Below are 15044 nucleotides of genomic sequence, written 5' to 3' on the forward strand. Positions count from 1 at the left end.
TCCTTTAAAACCCTAAACTGGGAAGACCAGCCTTGAGAAGATTAGAGCAACACGAGTCTCTTTTTTTTGTAAATCACTGTCAGGAAGACTGGCTTTAACACTTTGCACTTAAAAAGGCAATTTTAATTTAATAGTTTATTTGCATTCATTCCTTCATATGTCTATGAATAATCTTATAATACAAATGTTTTTGCAATAACAGTTTGTGGCATGGCTTGGTTTGCGGGATGAATTCAGGGTAATTAGATGACCATGCCTACTGGTTAAATTGGCACACACCTGGATTATGTTACGAATCAATCTAGGATTTAAAAGTGTGCTCCTTTCCACAGTAGGCTTCGGAGACCGGGATCCCCATGATGACGAGAGAGCACGTACAGGCTGCGTTAAAGGTTGAAAAGCGACCAAGTATAAGTATAGGAGTCTCCGAGCATGGAAAGCTCTCCGCTAGTGCAGATGGTGAAGCAGCTAGCACAGATGCAGGAGTCGCAACACCAAACCCTCCGCTGCCTGCAGGAACATCAGCAACAATCAATGCAAGCAATGTCTGCATCGCAGGCTGCGGATAGAGCTGTCCTGATAGAGTTGCTAAAGGAATAAATATGGAATAAATATTGAATAAATATAAAATCTTACCTTTGGGTTTACACATAAAGATGTCCCTTTCAAGGTTCAGTGGTCATTTATTGTCTTCAACAATCCATTTGTGAAATATATGTTCATTTGTGAAGCCTGGGTAACTTCCAAAATAGCTGTGTGTAATATCACACATGTTGTTTATGGTGTTGTCACCATTTTTAGTACAACCTGGCTTGATTGTCAATTAATTTATCCAGTAGGTGACCGTATAAGCTTTCTAACAATGTATAAAATGTCTAATTGTACTTTTGGAATAGCGTTTTATAACCCAGCATAACAGAAAGTTGTGAATCATCATCGCTCCCTGACACATTTACTGCTGCCTTAGAGTGAAAGACACTACACCCGGCGAAACATTACTGATGAGTTTAGTCATTTCTTGGAAAATATTGTTGAACTTCTGAGCATGGCTAAGGCATATGTTTGCTCATAGACTCAGCTGATACTGTTTTCCGGGCCAAGTCAGAAGAGGAGAATGACAGCATTGCTTCTCTCTCTGTGTCTTTATCTACTGAACGCAGGAATTCAGTTGTCTTTAAATTGGCTAATGGTATTTTATAATGAGGATGATTCACAATCTTGTGCTCGAGATTGCTGCTCTCCTGCTCAATTGCTTGTGTCTGACACAGACTTCCTGTTTGTGGTGGAAAGAGTGAGGAGTGTTTGAAAAAGTTTGTTACAAGATTGTATTGTGCTTTCAAGTGTGTATTTGATATCTCATAAAAAAACACGTTTTCAACATACAAAAATGCCAAGTTACTCACACATACAAGACATATACCGTCTATAATTCTCCACTGCAAGACTTGTCTGCACAGAATCGATTGCCGCAATAAAGGTATGTATATTTAGTGAAAGTTTTTAATTAAATGCGTTTATACGACCACTATATTTATCAATCCTCATTATCAAGCGAGCGAGCTAGCTAACACATTTGGTTCACTTTAGCAAGCTATCTGGCTAGCAAGCCTTTATGAAGTGGCAGTGAGCACATAAGCAGCGTAGGATCTACATTTCCAGAGGACATCGCTGTATTCTCAAATAAATAACCAGCCAAAATAAAATGGTGATTGAATGCATCACACATTTGTTTTTTTATCTGAGATAATGATATTAGCTACTATATGATGCTGTGTCAATAGTCAATATTGCAAGTGAGTGTGTCATCTAGTCACGCGTCATCATAGCAAGCTAACCAGACAGTAAAAACGCAGATAAAACACTTCTAACATGGATCATTTTAAGCCATGTTATCTAGCTTTGTCGTGATAACATGAGAGAAGGATTGCTGTTGGAGAAGTGAATCAACCAACAGTTAGCGCGGGTAACCTACACGAAAGCGCATTGTAGTTTTTCTTACGTATTTCATCCAGTCAATTTAATTTCATCTAACGTTACAATTGATTCACTCTTTAGCTCTGCTAGATAATGTCTTACTCTTTCAGATCATGTAGTAGAAATAAAATAAGGAAATATAATTCATTTAACTTACTAAGAATATATAATAAGAAATAATGAGGCTGTGTCAATAGCTAATGCGTTATTGCGAGCGAGTGTGTCATCTAGTCACGCGTCAGAGCACATTGTAGTTATTTTCACCACCAAATTCTTATGGACAGGAAAGCTCGCTAGATAGTATTACTCTTTGAGATCATGTAGTAGGAATAAAATAAGAAAATATAATTAATGTACTGAGAATAGATACTAAGAAATAATAACAAATTAATAACAACAATAATAATATTCATAAAAATACATGTTTGAAACTGGAAAACTGATTTTTTTAAATTAACCCAAAAATCTGGCATCGGTCGGGTTCTAATATATATATAGGGGCCAAATAGGAAATATTTAATGAAGTCTGATATATATACATCATTTTTGATATATATATACATTGAACTGTGATATATATATATACATCAAAACCGGTATATATATACATACATTTATACATTGAAAACGATAAATATACATCATATTTGATATTTATACATCAAAACCGATATATATATATATATATATATACACATAATTTCTGATATATACATTGATGATATATACTGATATATACAGGGGCGACATAGCTCAGGAGGTAAGACCGATTGTCTGGCAGTCGGAGGGTTGCTGGTTCAAACCCCGCCCTGGGCATGTCGAAGTGTCCTTGAGCAAGACCCCTAACCCCTAACTGCTCTGGCGAATGAGAGGCATCAATTGTATATAAATGCAGTCCATTTACCATTTGAAAACAATATATATATATATATATATATCATTCGGAACAGGCATATATTTGGGCATCCCATTGGGTCTTTATTAAGACATAATCAGTGCAATCCAAATTAATTTTTAATTGTATTGAGACTGAAAATTATATTATTATATTCTGTAGGAATTTTGATGTGAATATAACAAGTGAGGCAGTGAAATGTCGCTAGCTCTCCGATTTTAATACAGGCACATATTTGGTCCGCTTCTTATGGGTCTTCCTGGGGTTTGCCGGGTTTGTTAATGTGAGCCGTGCTGTTTCTGAACGAACTTCGCTTTTAATTTCAGCTACTGTATGCTTTGTGGTGAACGTGCTTCTCCCTTATTTTTTAATGGTACGCAATGGGTGACAGAGCCAGAGAACTTGTCCAAACACTGTTAGACAGTGGCACATTTATTGAAACACTTGCAAACGCATGTGGTAGACCTGACACTACAAATGCTCCACCACGAGACAGCCATGCCCAAACACACCACCAAACCACTGAGGATGAACGATGCTGAAGTTGGCTCCCGATTCAAAATTTCCAGTCCACCTTAAATCGGTTGCGTTATATGATTGGATGTATAAAATGTCAAATCCTTACGTATTTGCAAAGGTTATAATTTGCTTGGACCCTGAGATCTGGTGGGAGGCAGGTGAAAAAAGGTACAATGAATGTCTCAGCTCAAAACAGTTGTATCTTTAATGTATTGTGCACATTTGTAATTAAGGAAAACAATGTTTTAAAAAGAATGTATACTATTGATGCAAGCTTTTACATAATATATTTCAAGTTTATTGAGTGTCATTAATGCTGAGAATTTTTTTTTTACCCACGAAAATTGGTCATCCTCCTCTTGTCCTCAGTTTCTTCCTCCTTTATCCATCTTTCTTAAACTGGTGAGGCGCAAAACTTTCCCTTAAACTAATCATTGATCTCAAACTGTTTTAATTAATTTTCAGTGATTAACAAGCATGCAAACATCTGACTAATCAATTGGAAAGGGACACAGCTTCTTTGCATTGTGTTAGGGAGATTAAATGATAAATGTGATTTAGAAAAATCCGTTTTAATCACTAAGCAGTGGAGGAATCTTCCGCCGATTGTCATTGAGTATCAATACAATTAATCCACAAAATAGGCTACTCAATACTATCATATATAGCCAGCTCTCCCCAAATAGGCAGTTTTAGCGAGTAGCCTAGGCCTTATAGCCTACATTTATTTTCATTTGCAGTATGAAAATTGTGCACATTTTTAATCAACATTGTTTACAGATACATGCACTTCTTTCTCCGCACTCGTATTCATGGAAAATATCAGCAATGCGTAGGTTGTAAACAAAATTGAAGTGCAGGTTTTGTTTTTGCTGGGTTATTCTGAAAGCTAACACGGTAGATAACAGACTGGTGTATCTTGTTTGTTAAGTGTAGACTACTTGGTGATTAAAACACGGTATGAGGACGCTGTATGTTAGGCTACTTGCCATTTGATTAATCCGAATGTTGGCACTCTTGATTATAAAGGAAAATTACTAATGAAAACAGGTTGAGGTCAATGATTAGTTTAAAGGAAAGTTTTGAGCCCCACCGATTTTCAGCTTGCCAGTCGCCGCTGAATAAAACGTTATGTAGGCTATGTGGGAAATATTCAATCCTAGCTTAGCTGCTGACCAGAAACCTGCTGATTTTGCTCAAGCAATCAAAGTTGCTGTTAATAATAGCCAGCGTTCGTGGGGGCTGTTTATTCATCTCTCTTTAAAATGTTGCATAGGTGAAATTATATGTTAATGAAATTACCTACTGCGCCCGCTTCCAAACAATCAAGACAATCAACGTTATTTTTCTTTCTGTTCCTGTCTATATAAATGACTGTTCTCCCTGAGTTTTTTTTCTTCGGATTTTTGATTGGTTGAGCGAGTAACTGGCTAGAGAGAACACATGGACTGGAGCCTACGAAAAATGGACTGAATTGTCATAGTTATTTGTAAAACTGCCGGTCAAAATTATTTATTTATTTACCAAAGGTGGGTGGACACCGTCCACCCGCGTTCACCCCCAATTTAACCCCTGGTTGTCGTGCATCATCTGCTAATGAAACTAAAACAAAGCGTTTCTGTTTTCAACTCATACTTGGTTGGTTGTAGGAGCAATTAATGTATGAGTTGGACAATTTAGGCTTGCCGGCATGCCGACCACTAGGGGGTGTGTGCACTAAGTGATTAAATGGATCACATGCAGGATCTGTTCTTTGCTTGATATATGAAAACTAATGCAGTGCAGTGGATAGCTTAGAGCCAACCGAACATACAGAACATTTACATTATTCATTAAAACACAATAACCGTTAGCATCATCATGTACATTTAGTCATAAATATTACTACATTCAGCCCGCTGCTAATTATACTATGCCCAGAGTTACAGCCTTACTTGAGTCCTTTGCTTTGGGTTGCATGTTGAAACACTTCTTGGTTTTCAGTGCAAAGTCTGTGGGAGTTTGTGGAAAAGAAGCCGTTCGCCCTTTTCTGCTTCTAAGACACGCAGCTTGATCCTTGTCGCAGGCAGCTTGCCTCGTGGGACTTGCTCAGCAGGATACGCTGGTCGTGCGTGGCTCTCTTGGTTATTCAACCACGGCTAATCATAGGAGCACTTTGAAGCGCCTTGTTCTTCCTGCAGCCAGTAGCCGAGGGTATACGCAACTTGCTTGGGTGCAGGCATTGCGAACTCTTCCTGGCGTGTGGACTCATGCGAGAGGGAGATGGGAGAAGGGTGGCCAGTCCAGGGAGAGGAAAATTGAACGGAGAGTGAAACAACGGCAACCTCTGTTTTATTGAAATTTGCATGTTTCAAATTTACAGTCAGCCAGTGCTGTAACAGGACAGCTGTGGTATGAGGCGTAGTCGAATGAGTCGCTTTGATGTGGGCATTTCAAGGCTCTGTGATGCTCACATCTTGAGTTATAAAGCTTTAAATAAGGTACCCTCTAAATGGGCAAAGATTGGGCAGATTTGGCATGTGTGCAAACACGTTTATGAATCAATTAATAAATACAGAAATAAATTACAGCTGCAAGCAGCGATGTCGGGGGCCAAGTACTAAGGGTGAACTACAGAGCACTGAGTGCAATTTGTATTTTTCTGAAATGTCTGCAAAAAATATAAACAAAATTTTGTAACAGTTAAGTCACACTACATGCCTCAACGGGAGAGGGAGACAAACAATGTGAAAGGTTCAGTCCTTTTTTAATCCCAGCCTGGCACATGCACATATATGGCCTTCATTTTGGTGGAGAACCAGGTCATCCTTGCCTTTCTGCCTGTCCTGTTCTCACCCATAAGTGGTCATGTAATGTGAAATGCAAGTAAAGCACGCTACCCCAAAATGAGAAACATACTGTAGGCTCTGGATTATATTACATTGCATTTATTTAGAAGATGCTTTTATCCAAAGCGAAGTACAAAAGTGCATATCAAGGTCATTGGAACAACTAAAAAAAAAACAGTTTGATAAGGTACAATACTCAAATTTATTCAAACCCAGGGAACATATCAGATTACAACTTATATGTTCCCTGGGTTCGAACAAATTTGGATAAGCAACACACACCAGTAATGCATGCACAGTGACAGCTGCTTACAGTGTTGTTGATTACAGTGTTTGCGCATGCATTGTAGCTCTAGCCTGCATTTAGTCCAACTTATGGCGATGGCGATTATTGAGAATAAGAGTGCGAGTGTGGGCGCAAGGAGGGGGAGTGTAAGAGAAGGAATGCAGTCTACTTATACTTTGTCATGGACTATGAACCTTATCCAAATATCTTACATAGCATATTTGGTGTTTATTGCATGTAAGGGCATATCTGCAATAATGATTTTAATAATACAATTTTGAAGTGGTTCTGTAGCGCCACCATGGGTCATAGGTTTATGAAATGAGAGAAACATGATTTGCATGGGTCTTTTTTCAATTTGTACATTCTAAGAGAAGAACAAAACAGTTCGAAAAAGTTCATTTTCAGAATTCAAAATGGCAGAAAATCAAAAAAAAAAGGGGGGAGATTTTAATGATATTATTGGTTTAAAATGAGGTGGTAGACATGGAAAACAATCTAGTGGATGTACATCAAACGGTGTGGCCGTAATAATAATCTTTTCAGAGTTGCAATTTTGCAGGTGGCACTGTGGCGCCACCTAGAGTGCCAGTTGCATGCGTGAAATGCATAATAAATTGGCAGCAATACCGAATATGCCTGGAAAAAAAGTATTGAAAAGGGGTACCAATATAGGGAGGCACAGAAGAAAAATAAGAAGAATCTTAGCAAAAACAATAGGGGTCCTACACACCCTTGGTGACTGACCCCCTAATAATAATCCTAGCAAAAACAATATGGGTCCTATGCATCCTTGGTGCTTAGTCCCCTAATAATAATCCTAGAAGAACAATGGGGGTTCTGCACAACCTTGGTGATTGGCCCCGTAATAATAATCCTAGCAAAAACAATAGGGGTCCTACTTGGTGCTTGGCCCCCTAATAAATGCAGAAATACCCATTTATGTCAGATGTGATCTATTTTTCATTTATATTTATTCATTCATTCATTCATTCATTTATTGAATCATTTATTTATTTTTAATTTTGGTCCTCCATCAACACATTACATTACACTTATTTAGCAGATGCTTTTATCCAAAGCGGCGTACAAAAAGTGCTAATCATGGTCATTGATGAAAATGAACATATAATTTAATAAATAAAATTTTTATTTTATTCAATATATTTTTGTTTACATACTTTAATAAAAGAGGCTCAGAGGGAAAAGAACATATGAATTCCTTTAGATTTTTGAATAATCCTTTGATTCCCATAAATACCTGATAATTTCCCATTCAGAAAATTTCTGCAATTTTGTAAGTCTGGTTTTTATTATGGATGTTTAAAACATATTTTGATATCCAGTCATAAAGCAACATCTGAGCCCCATAGTATATCACAAAACACTTTAAAAATGAATTGGGGCTATTAAGCTGCACCCATCCATTTTTAATCATGGACTGAAAAATATTGATATTAATATTGTAAATAAAAACTCACAGCAGGTACTCATGTCACAACATATTCCTGATCTGGACAAGATGCATGAATTGAAGACACTAATTACAGTGGTAAACATCTGCTTTCTTGCAGCTGTGGAGGCAGGGGGGAACACATTTGGCCCTATCTGTCCTCTCCAAATATATATCACTGGGCATAGTCAGTCTGGAGAGGCTGTTTCCAGGGAGTGCAAATGGAGGGAAATATGAAAAACATTCCATATATGGAGTCGTAAATAAGCAGTAATTTTTACAGGAGTTTCCTTTAGGCTACTTGAGGGAACATGCTTTGTCTTCAGATACTGCTGTTAGCTTAAGATGTTTTTCTTATGCATTTGTTGTTCATTTCATTTATCATTCAAAGTGTTGTGCAAGAACAAAAATGCAACACTAAAGACAATGTTAAAGACAACTAGATTTTTATTTAGTTTGTAAAGAGAACTTAATTAGTTTCCTCAGGTGTGTGCTATACAGCATGGCCAATTGGTTTTCATTTCTTTAAACACACACTAGTATGCAGTATATCTATATGTTATTGAAATATTGTGATGTGCTTATGATGAGATTGTAATTGATAGATCAATGCTGTAAAATACCAAAGCGTGTCACAAATATAGTTTATTTCCAGTACCTTTTCTGTCTGATTTGCCTTGTTCCACCACACTGGCCTGGATTCAATCAATATTTTCCTTGACTTTTTTTTTTCTAATGATAAAAATATGATTCAACGAAAACCAGAATTAACTAGCATGTAATGCAGAAGGTGGAATACACAGCATAACGGTGCAAAACACCTGCTTGCAAGTGCTGTGTGGCAGTGTAGTATTGTAATGTAAAGGTCAACGTGGAATATAAACATTATTCACTGGCTTTTAACATTAAACACTACCTAACAAAACCTTATGTGAATTCTATTATTTAAATTGCCACCATTCACATGATGAATATCACCTCAGCTTCTGGTACCAAAAACAGAAGTATGATATTAATATCTTTCACTAAGATTAATAATCATGTTGAGGCAGCAGTGAATGAAGACTTGAGGATTCACCTTTGCATTAGGCATATCAACCATTGACTATGTGCTACTGTACAAAATTATCCTGAAAGCAGTCTTATACTCTGTTTGGCTAGCTATAGTCCAAGATGTCCTGCCCAATATTTAGATAAGCAAGTCAAACTTTGTTGTTGTTTGTTGTGTAGTAGTTTTGTATTTTACCAAAAGTTGTAAAAACTGACCAATCATATCATAAGACAAATAGGGTATAAGCAGTGAGCCTCAGTAGTCAGCCTTCTGACTTTTAACATTCAGTCATGCTGCATTACCACATGCATGCTAACCTGTCAGGCACAGGAAGTGATGAAACCAAATTATGAAATGAGGTCAGTTGTTGAAAAGGTAATTTTGCTCTGGTATTTCTTTATATCAAACATTATTGACTCCCCCACATTGTATTATTTAGCAATAGTGCTAAGACATGAGACTGATTATGAGTCTAATTTTGGTAGTTGTGTGGGTTTTTATGTCAATGTGACTTTAAGGTTTCTTGTTTGATGTGTTTTAATGTTGTCAATGAGACTTTAATGTTACTGTTTAATGCTCACTATTATCCAAGTAATAATAAGCAGCTTAATAAACTGTAATTGTCTACTTCCTTCTGATGTTACATTGTGCTTATTTATATAAAAAATGTTAGCAATGAATAAGCAGGTTTATATAATGATGTTCAAATAAAAACATTTGAGTAAGATCCCTGCACATAACCATAGGCGGTTTTACCATTGGTCATAGGTAGGCAATCGCTTGGGGCCTCGTCCGCGAAAGGGGTCTCGTGAATTTGTTCCCTTTTTTTTATTTTTTTTATTTATTAAATATTTTTCCTTTCTTGTCACTCCAAATGAATGATAATGTGTAATAGATAAAAATAAATCTATCTACATGTAAATGTGGGCCTATCCAATCAAATATCTATATTTGCCAATATTTATCACCCACATTTCACATTGAATGGACTATTCCACCTTGACTTCCCTGCATTTGCGCCTAATCAATGACGTGGAAATTCGAGTTGCCGTCAGAGGCAGAGAGTCACTATGTTACCATGAAGCATTTTCAAAATGGATTTGAGAAGAGAAAGAGGAAGGAAGAAGCCCAGTTTAAGGAAAGTTTGCCTAAACTGACAAAATTCTTTAATAAAACAGCCAGAGACTCCACGACGGAGGAGCAACAAGTAGAGTGAGAGCACCTATTATCGACCACCCTAACCACTAGTGTATTTACTTCGTATAGAACTGGACATTGTTACCTATTTAAATGTAAGTCCTGTAAATATACACATAATAAATTGTCTAAATGTAAAAAAACAATTTCATACATATACATTTAGTAACATTAATACAGCCTTATTTACTATATCAACTTTAAGACAAGCAACACGCTCTGAATTATCTCATCGCGACCCATTAAATCCAATAGCGCAGACGTTGCTTCATAATTTCAAACTGCTTTCCTAACGGCTATTTTGCATCCTGTGACTTGAGTTACAACAGTGAATATGTATGGATTCCTAGACATGCTGATAGCGACCACCCTTTCTCATATTAACCTCAAATACACAAGACAGGACACATATACAGTATGCTAGCAAATCTAAATTCCATTTGTTTATATGGGGTGGTTGATACATGTCCCCTTAGCAACCAAAAGCTAGCGCTGGACCACCTCTGAGTTATTTGCCGGCACATAAAAAAATCGCGAAAGTACTTAAAAAAAAATAACCACTGGAGGATAACGAGGACATTTTTCCTACATACCTAGGTACAGGTTGTTACAGATATTTTGCCTATTTTTTCATATATAGTTGCAAAGTTTACGTTTTCTGTCATCTGTCGAACGAAGTTGGTTGATAATAGGTGCTCCCACTCTAGCTGACGTTACAACAGGTGTAACGTTAGTTGAAGAAGCTGAGCTAGCTAACGTTAGTAGCCTTACTGCTGCCTCAGCCTGTTGTGCACCCACCGCACCTACTACAACTTCTAGTGTTACTGATCTGCTGGTTGCGGTGAACCAGCTACAGTGTGGGAGGAAAGTGTCAGAGGCAACACAGACAGACAGCAGCAGCCCACCACAAACCAGACACCCGCTCGGACCAGGACTTTTACCCCTAAAGAATAGTGGATGTTCAAATGCTTTATCAAAAAGCATGTACTATACTTTTGTCTTGGAAGAATTATATTATTATAATTCTATACTTATAATCTTTTTCTTGCCATATTGTCTTCTTCTAACTGACTGAAGGTAATTTGAAGTTCTTCAGTTAGAATCCTCATTTGGTCTGTCCTTTAGTTCTGTGGCTTTGTTAACTGAAAAGAGCTGCCTCCAAATAGTTTTTGTTCACTAGCTATGGTTGCGTTAAGCAAAATGGAGAAGGGCCTCACATTGGTCTTTGCCTGGGGCCTCCAAATCACTAAAACAGCCCCTGCACATGACATATTTCAGATGTGATTAAAATGCATAAACCTCAGGATGTATTTTATCTTTAGAAAGGTTACTTTCCTTTTTAATATCAGTCCAGGTCTTGTGCATGATTTCAAACTGGACAGGTCTCAAATTGTATCCGTCCTCTCTGGCAGTGGGGAACTTATAGGAAACCTTGACCTCCTTATTTTCAGCCCTTCTTAGTAACTGAGCATTCAGTGCTGCTAATCAAATTCACTTTTACCCACATTAAAATAAGGTAGCCCAACAGTATGAATGCATTGAATTTAGCAAAAAAAAAAAAAAACATATCAATACTATCTGAATAGCCCATTCTTCCTTTAGAATTATTAAGGAACTGTTTTTTTTTTTTTTGATTTTGAACAAGTGAGCACTGAGATCATATTATCTTTATCAAAAGGAAAGGAAGAATCCAAGTAAAAAGAATACAGTATCTATTTTTAACAAAGCTCCCCATATACCCTTGCGGAAAGTGGTAGTTTGTGGCAATTTGCAGCCATGTGTGATGCAGTACAAGCACAAGACTGAATAAAGTTGCCTGACAGGCTATTTTTTTTCCCAGCTTCAGTCTGAAAATCACTTTAGTCTGAAGAATTGGAAAGATGGAAAAAAGAAATTCCAAAAACAATTCAACAATATAATGGTTAGAGGTGTTTATGGGGGGACCCTGATCTGTCTGTCATCATTATATAATAGCAAGAAAAAAGTAACTGAGATTCAGCTAGAGTGAAATAAGATCTCGGAAAATGACATTCCTTTTTACCAGCTGTTTACGTTTGCAATGGAAAGTGACAGTAGGCAGCCCTGGAATGTTTGCCCTGGAATGTTTTTAATGCAGCTTGTTGTTGTTAATTTCCATTTTGGAAGATGTTTTCTATGAATTGAGATCAAGGTAGTCAATAGTGCAGGAGATGAGAGGAAAAACACAGTTACATTTTTCTCCCCCCTGTATCTTTTGCTGGCATCAGTCAAATCTGCCCTCTTGTCAGAATGTGGCTGACAAGTTTTGGCAGATCTTGGCACATAAAGAGAGCAGAGGTTCAAAATGTAAATGTGAACAAGGTAACAAGTGCCAGAACCAGCCCCAGGGGCCACAGACTCTTTCCCCAGCGCCTATCGAAATCAACATTATCATATCAATACATGTCAGAGAAAAGTAATTTGCTAGTCAAGGCAAAAGAGAGAAAAGAATCCCCATAAATATTTAAAATCTTGTCATTCTTTCAAGTAAATTTGGAAATACTTGATTTAACAGGAGACCTTCACATTAAAGCCATGACATTATCTTGAGAGCATTTTTTCCGATTCATTTTGTAATGCAGTCATGGTATCATCTCCCCTCACTCTTGTCTCACTTGTCTGGGTAAGACTCTTTAGGCACTGAAAATGTTCTTTTTTCTTTACTACAGAAGCATATGTTTATACAGCAACAGCCTTTCATGTGTTCTAAGTTAATGTGAGATATAGAAAATGCTCACACACTGATATTAAACAAAGGGAATGTCCACACTGAGGTTTAAGGATGAAAAAATCTTCTCAAATATTTAATGGTCCATAGTGCTGTACAAAACAAATGTGCCACCAAAAAGGTGTAGGGTGAGGAAAAATAAAGAAACGTTTTGGTAAGCTACCTTCCTATTTATAGGGGGCAGGGTTAACACTTACCAGATACTTAAAGGTACAGGGCCAAGAAAATACAATATAGTCAAATCAGATATTACAATCTAATGTTAAGAGGCATAACAATAACAGATCATACTCCCTTAAAGAGGGGCCTTCCATACTCACAGTTTTTGAGATTGAGATGTATTTGCTCCAGCACCTCGGACTTTGAGCAGAAGGCTAAAGACATGTATGATCGTTTCCTTACTCGTTCCTATCCCAGATCATGGTTGGACACAGCCTTCAATAAGGTACGCAATACAGACATCGATGGACCAGGACACAGCAGAGAAAAACAATGCTCTGTTACTTGTGCCACTACTTATTCCTCTATGAGCCAGGAGATAAAAGAGATCATTAAAAAACACTGGCATGTACTGAGCTCAGATCTTGTATGTCTAAGACTATTTGCTCAACCACCTCTGTTTTGTCACTACAGACCCAGAAACATTATGGACTTCCTGGTTAGAGCGGACACATATAACCCATCTCCAGCCTCTGGACGCCTTACCCAAGTGACAGGTTTCTACCCCTGGGCCCAGTTGTTCAAAAAATTTAATCTGGATCAGAATGATCCGGATTTGGAAATCCCATGTTTTGCTATACAGGATCAGGTAATCCATCTTACTTTTGTGCCGGTTTTTCAAAGCAACATTGGATTGGATCACCCTGATCCAGATACAAACTTTTCAAGATTACCAAATCCGGATTACCAGTGCTCTAAATGGGACTACATATCACAATGTAGGCTACTAGCTATGTAAAGAACAACAGGTAGAATGGCCAGCGTAGGGTCACTTTAAGTGTTTTTATTTGAAGAGACAGAAAACAGCACAATAAAACAATACAAACATCCCCTTCCATTTTCAATTTCTTTTAAACAGTCAGACCCCTCATCTGACTCACAACAAATAAATAAAAACAAACAAATATACATTATTCACAAATACATTGTGGATATTTTGAACAAGATGTGCAATTGAGCATTTAAATGGAGTTCTGAAGAGGCGCTTTACATGCCTTAATTACTTGCGAGTGAAACCACATAATACTTGCCTGTATTGTCCTGCACAACATCGCTAACAGGCACAATGTACCTCTCCGTGATGATGTTCATGATGCACCTGAGCCTGTTGAAGACCCAGACCAACCTCCAGCGTTCTCTCAGAATGAGGGACTGACTGGACGTGCCCAGGTGTGGACTCAGGTGTGTGCTCTGCCCTCTTTATGGCAGACTGAAGAAGGTATCTTACCGAAACGTTTCTTTCTTTCTTTTCTCACCCTGCACCTTTTTGGTGGCACATTTGTTTTGTACAGCACTATGGACCATTAAATATTTGAGAAAATTTTTGCATCCTTAAACCTCAGTGTGGACATTCCTTTGTTTAATATCAGTGTGCGTGCATTTTCTATATCTCATCTTATATGCATTTAGCTTACGCACCTTATTAAAAGACTTAGTCTTTTGGACTGTTTGACAAGAGCACAAACTAAGTTAATGTGAAATGATATGTTCTGAAATCCTGATATATGTCAGCAAAAACATGCTCCTAAGGCATCTGACTGCAGATGCTTCTCGATCATTACATTTTTTGCGAGTTTAAGAGTACCTTGATTTTAATGTGAACTATTTATTGCCTGAACATTAATGTCATGTGCAGGTTTAATCACATTTAAAAAATAATAATTTAAGTATATAACATCATAAGTAAAAATATATTACCAAATATGTAATGTTCACTGTTATGTAATTTCCAAGTATCACATTTTCTGTGATAAAGTAGCACAAACACTGCAAGTCTACCCCTGGTTGTTCACATGCAGTCTGTGTGCAAGAAGTTACAGGAACATGTTTCATGCATAATTGCTGCATCCTGGTAGTAGAGAATGCAACATGGCTA

Source organism: Anguilla rostrata, chromosome 1, assembly GCF_018555375.3.
Source record: "Anguilla rostrata isolate EN2019 chromosome 1, ASM1855537v3, whole genome shotgun sequence".
NCBI lineage: Eukaryota > Metazoa > Chordata > Actinopteri > Anguilliformes > Anguillidae > Anguilla > Anguilla rostrata.